Source organism: Atractosteus spatula, chromosome 10 (genome assembly GCF_055471065.1).
Source record: "Atractosteus spatula isolate fAtrSpa1 chromosome 10, fAtrSpa1.hap1, whole genome shotgun sequence".
NCBI classification, from domain to species: domain Eukaryota; kingdom Metazoa; phylum Chordata; class Actinopteri; order Semionotiformes; family Lepisosteidae; genus Atractosteus; species Atractosteus spatula.
In genome coordinates, this window is record NC_142715.1 from 24,840,883 (window position 1) to 24,845,882 (window position 5,000).

Sequence of the window (5,000 nt, forward strand, 5' to 3'; positions counted from 1 at the left end):
GGGGAGTCGCGTTTTTCAGAATTGTATTGAGATCGTTTTCCACAGAGCTCAGATGTCAAAGCACAGCAGCAGCTCTCCACAGCGATCCTCTATAGCGCCCTTTCTCCCGCAGCTCCGTCCTCATTGGAAGGAAGCAAGAGTGAAAGGCTGAAGTGAAATAGAGCGGGGACGAAGGCAGTGAAGAGAGAGAACGTGGGAAGAAGAGAAAAACGCAAGGGAAAAAAAGCAGCGTCGTAAAAGAGGTGACGGAGCTGTCCTCTCTATAAGAAGGGTGCCAGCGAGCCTTGCTCTCGCTTACGGCCACACCCCCTTGAGAACGCCTGATCTCGTCTGATCTCGGAAGCTAAACAGGGATGGGCCTGGTTAGTACTTGGATGGGAGACCGCCTGGGAATACCAGGTGCTGTAAGCTTTTAAGCGCAGGAGGCGCCCTATCCCCGCTCGCTCGCTCATTCCCCTGTTCACACGTGCAGTGCGGCTTGTCCGTCTGTTTATTTGTCAGCTTTGGCGAGACACGGGTGCTTGTGTATTAGCGTGAGCGTTTTTTATTCTGATCATGAACAGTTTTACAAGTCCGCAAAGGATCGAGGAAAGGTTTATCGCCAGCTGAAAAGAGACACAGCGCTTCGGCTGTGGAGACTTGTTCGGCTGGCGTTCGGGGAGTCGCGTTTTTCAGAATTGTATTGAGATCGTTTTCCACAGAGCTCAGATGTCAAAGCACAGCAGCAGCTCTCCACAGCGATCCTCTATAGCGCCCTTTCTCCCGCAGCTCCGTCCTCATTGGAAGGAAGCAAGAGTGAAAGGCTGAAGTGAAATAGAGCGGGGACGAAGGCAGTGAAGAGAGAGAACGTGGGAAGAAGAGAAAAACGCAAGGGAAAAAAAGCAGCGTCGTAAAAGAGGTGACGGAGCTGTCCTCTCTATAAGAAGGGTGCCAGCGAGCCTTGCTCTCGCTTACGGCCACACCCCCTTGAGCACGCCTGATCTCATCTGATCTCGGAAGCTAAACAGGGATGGGCCTGGTTAGTACTTGGATGGGAGACCGCCTGGGAATACCAGGTGCTGTAAGCTTTTAAGCGCAGGAGGCGCCCTATCCCCGCTCGCTCGCTCATTCCCCTGTTCACACGTGCAGTGCGGCTTGTCCGTCTGTTTATTTGTCAGCTTTGGCGAGACACGGGTGCTTGTGTATTAGCGTGAGCGTTTTTTATTCTGATCATGAACAGTTTTACAAGTCCGCAAAGGATCGAGGAAAGGTTTATCGCCAGCTGAAAAGAGACACAGCGCTTCGGCTGTGGAGACTTGTTCGGCTGGCGTTCGGGGAGTCGCGTTTTTCAGAATTGTATTGAGATCGTTTTCCACAGAGCTCAGATGTCAAAGCACAGCAGCAGCTCTCCACAGCGATCCTCTATAGCGCCCTTTCTCCCGCAGCTCCGTCCTCATTGGAAGGAAGCAAGAGTGAAAGGCTGAAGTGAAATAGAGCGGGGACGAAGGCAGTGAAGAGAGAGAACGTGGGAAGAAGAGAAAAACGCAAGGGAAAAAAAGCAGCGTCGTAAAAGAGGTGACGGAGCTGTCCTCCCTATAAGAAGGGTGCCAGCGAGCCTTGCTCTCGCTTACGGCCACACCCCCTTGAGCACGCCTGATCTCGGAAGCTAAACAGGGATGGGCCTGGTTAGTACTTGGATGGGAGACCGCCTGGGAATACCAGGTGCTGTAAGCTTTTAAGCGCAGGAGGCGCCCTATCCCCGCTCGCTCATTCCCCTGTTCACACGTGCAGTGCGGCTTGTCCGTCTGTTTATTTGTCAGCTTTGGCGAGACACGGGTGCTTGTGTATTAGCGTGAGCGTTTTTTATTCTGATCATGAACAGTTTTACAAGTCCGCAAAGGATCGAGGAAAGGTTTATCGCCAGCTGAAAAGAGACACAGCGCTTCGGCTGTGGAGACTTGTTCGGCTGGCGTTCGGGGAGTCGCGTTTTTCAGAATTGTATTGAGATCGTTTTCCACAGAGCTCAGATGTCAAAGCACAGCAGCAGCTCTCCACAGCGATCCTCTATAGCGCCCTTTCTCCCGCAGCTCCGTCCTCATTGGAAGGAAGCAAGAAAAAAGCAGCGTCGTAAAAGAGGTGACGGAGCTGTCCTCTCTATAAGAAGGGTGCCAGCGAGCCTTGCTCTCGCTTACGGCCACACCCCCTTGAGCACGCCTGATCTCGTCTGATCTCGGAAGCTAAACAGGGATGGGCCTGGTTAGTACTTGGATGGGAGACCGCCTGGGAATACCAGGTGCTGTAAGCTTTTAAGCGCAGGAGGCGCCCTATCCCCGCTCGCTCGCTCATTCCCCTGTTCACACGTGCAGTGCGGCTTGTCCGTCTGTTTATTTGTCAGCTTTGGCGAGACACGGGTGCTTGTGTATTAGCGTGAGCGTTTTTTATTCTGATCATGAACAGTTTTACAAGTCCGCAAAGGATCGAGGAAAGGTTTATCGCCAGCTGAAAAGAGACACAGCGCTTCGGCTGTGGAGACTTGTTCGGCTGGCGTTCGGGGAGTCGCGTTTTTCAGAATTGTATTGAGATCGTTTTCCACAGAGCTCAGATGTCAAAGCACAGCAGCAGCTCTCCACAGTGATCCTCTATAGCGCCCTTTCTCCCGCAGCTCCGTCCTCATTGGAAGGAAGCAAGAGTGAAAGGCTGAAGTGAAATAGAGCGGGGACGAAGGCAGTGAAGAGAGAGAACGTGGGAAGAAGAGAAAAACGCAAGGGAAAAAAAGCAGCGTCGTAAAAGAGGTGACGGAGCTGTCCTCTCTATAAGAAGGGTGCCAGCGAGCCTTGCTCTCGCTTACGGCCACACCCCCTTGAGCACGTCTGATCTCGGAAGCTAAACAGGGATGGGCCTGGTTAGTACTTGGATGGGAGACCGCCTGGGAATACCAGGTGCTGTAAGCTTTTAAGCGCAGGAGGCGCCCTATCCCCGCTCGCTCGCTCATTCCCCTGTTCACACGTGCAGTGCGGCTTGTCCGTCTGTTTATTTGTCAGCTTTGGCGAGACACGGGTGCTTGTGTATTAGCGTGAGCGTTTTTTATTCTGATCATGAACAGTTTTACAAGTCCGCAAAGGATCGAGGAAAGGTTTATCGCCAGCTGAAAAGAGACACAGCGCTTCGGCTGTGGAGACTTGTTCGGCTGGCGTTCGGGGAGTCGCGTTTTTCAGAATTGTATTGAGATCGTTTTCCACAGAGCTCAGATGTCAAAGCACAGCAGCAGCTCTCCACAGCGATCCTCTATAGCGCCCTTTCTCCCGCAGCTCCGTCCTCATTGGAAGGAAGCAAGAAAAAAGCAGCGTCGTAAAAGAGGTGACGGAGCTGTCCTCTCTATAAGAAGGGTGCCAGCGAGCCTTGCTCTCACTTACGGCCACACCCCCTTGAGCACGCCTGATCTCGTCTGATCTCGGAAGCTAAACAGGGATGGGCCTGGTTAGTACTTGGATGGGAGACCGCCTGGGAATACCAGGTGCTGTAAGCTTTTAAGCGCAGGAGGCGCCCTATCCCCCCTCGCTCGCTCATTCCCCTGTTCACACGTGCAGTGCGGCTTGTCCGTCTGTTTATTTGTCAGCTTTGGCGAGACACGGGTGCTTGTGTATTAGCGTGAGCGTTTTTTATTCTGATCATGAACAGTTTTACAAGTCCGCAAAGGATCGAGGAAAGGTTTATCGCCAGCTGAAAAGAGACACAGCGCTTCGGCTGTGGAGACTTGTTCGGCTGGCGTTCGGGGAGTCGCGTTTTTCAGAATTGTATTGAGATCGTTTTCCACAGAGCTCAGATGTCAAAGCACAGCAGCAGCTCTCCACAGCGATCCTCTATAGCGCCCTTTCTCCCGCAGCTCCGTCCTCATTGGAAGGAAGCAAGAAAAAAGCAGCGTCGTAAAAGAGGTGACGGAGCTGTCCTCTCTATAAGAAGGGTGCCAGCGAGCCTTGCTCTCACTTACGGCCACACCCCCTTGAGCACGCCTGATCTCGTCTGATCTCGGAAGCTAAACAGGGATGGGCCTGGTTAGTACTTGGATGGGAGACCGCCTGGGAATACCAGGTGCTGTAAGCTTTTAAGCGCAGGAGGCGCCCTATCCCCGCTCGCTCGCTCATTCCCCTGTTCACACGTGCAGTGCGGCTTGTCCGTCTGTTTATTTGTCAGCTTTGGCGAGACACGGGTGCTTGTGTATTAGCGTGAGCGTTTTTTATTCTGATCATGAACAGTTTTACAAGTCCGCAAAGGATCGAGGAAAGGTTTATCGCCAGCTGAAAAGAGACACAGCGCTTCGGCTGTGGAGACTTGTTCGGCTGGCGTTCGGGGAGTCGCGTTTTTCAGAATTGTATTGAGATCGTTTTCCACAGAGCTCAGATGTCAAAGCACAGCAGCAGCTCTCCACAGCGATCCTCTATAGCGCCCTTTCTCCCGCAGCTCCGTCCTCATTGGAAGGAAGCAAGAAAAAAGCAGCGTCGTAAAAGAGGTGACGGAGCTGTCCTCTCTATAAGAAGGGTGCCAGCGAGCCTTGCTCTCGCTTACGGCCACACCCCCTTGAGCACGCCTGATCTCGTCTGATCTCGGAAGCTAAACAGGGATGGGCCTGGTTAGTACTTGGATGGGAGACCGCCTGGGAATACCAGGTGCTGTAAGCTTTTAAGCGCAGGAGGCGCCCTATCCCCGCTCGCTCGCTCATTCCCCTGTTCACACGTGCAGTGCGGCTTGTCCGTCTGTTTATTTGTCAGCTTTGGCGAGACACGGGTGCTTGTGTATTAGCGTGAGCGTTTTTTATTCTGATCATGAACAGTTTTACAAGTCCGCAAAGGATCGAGGAAAGGTTTATCGCCAGCTGAAAAGAGACACAGCGCTTCGGCTGTGGAGACTTGTTCGGCTGGCGTTCGGGGAGTCGCGTTTTTCAGAATTGTATTGAGATCGTTTTCCACAGAGCTCAGATGTCAAAGCACAGCAGCAGCTCTCCACAGCGATCCTCTATAGCGCCC

At 52.8% G+C, this 5,000-nt stretch overlaps 1 protein-coding gene, 4 non-coding genes and 4 pseudogenes across 5 annotated transcripts in view; 8 read left to right on the plus strand and 1 right to left on the minus strand.

Moving 5' to 3' along the window:
* The window catches only part of LOC148826073 (uncharacterized), a 588,722-nt gene that overhangs the window by 482,848 nt on the left and 100,874 nt on the right, over nucleotides 1-5,000 (minus strand). The window lies entirely within an intron of this gene.
* Nucleotides 293-411, plus strand: LOC148826486 (5S ribosomal RNA). The gene has a single exon (XR_016093179.1). It is a non-coding gene; the product is annotated as a 5S ribosomal RNA (ribosomal RNA).
* LOC148826487 (5S ribosomal RNA) lies at nucleotides 949-1,067 on the plus strand. The gene has a single exon (XR_016093228.1). It is a non-coding gene; the product is annotated as a 5S ribosomal RNA (ribosomal RNA).
* On the plus strand, nucleotides 1,605-1,713 carry LOC148826488 (5S ribosomal RNA; annotated as a pseudogene).
* On the plus strand, nucleotides 2,166-2,284 carry LOC148826489 (5S ribosomal RNA). Its single transcript, XR_016091899.1, has one exon. It is a non-coding gene; the product is annotated as a 5S ribosomal RNA (ribosomal RNA).
* On the plus strand, nucleotides 2,822-2,930 carry LOC148826490 (5S ribosomal RNA; annotated as a pseudogene).
* Nucleotides 3,387-3,505, plus strand: LOC148826491 (5S ribosomal RNA; annotated as a pseudogene).
* LOC148826492 (5S ribosomal RNA) lies at nucleotides 3,962-4,080 on the plus strand (annotated as a pseudogene).
* Nucleotides 4,537-4,655, plus strand: LOC148826493 (5S ribosomal RNA). Its single transcript, XR_016091900.1, has one exon. It is a non-coding gene; the product is annotated as a 5S ribosomal RNA (ribosomal RNA).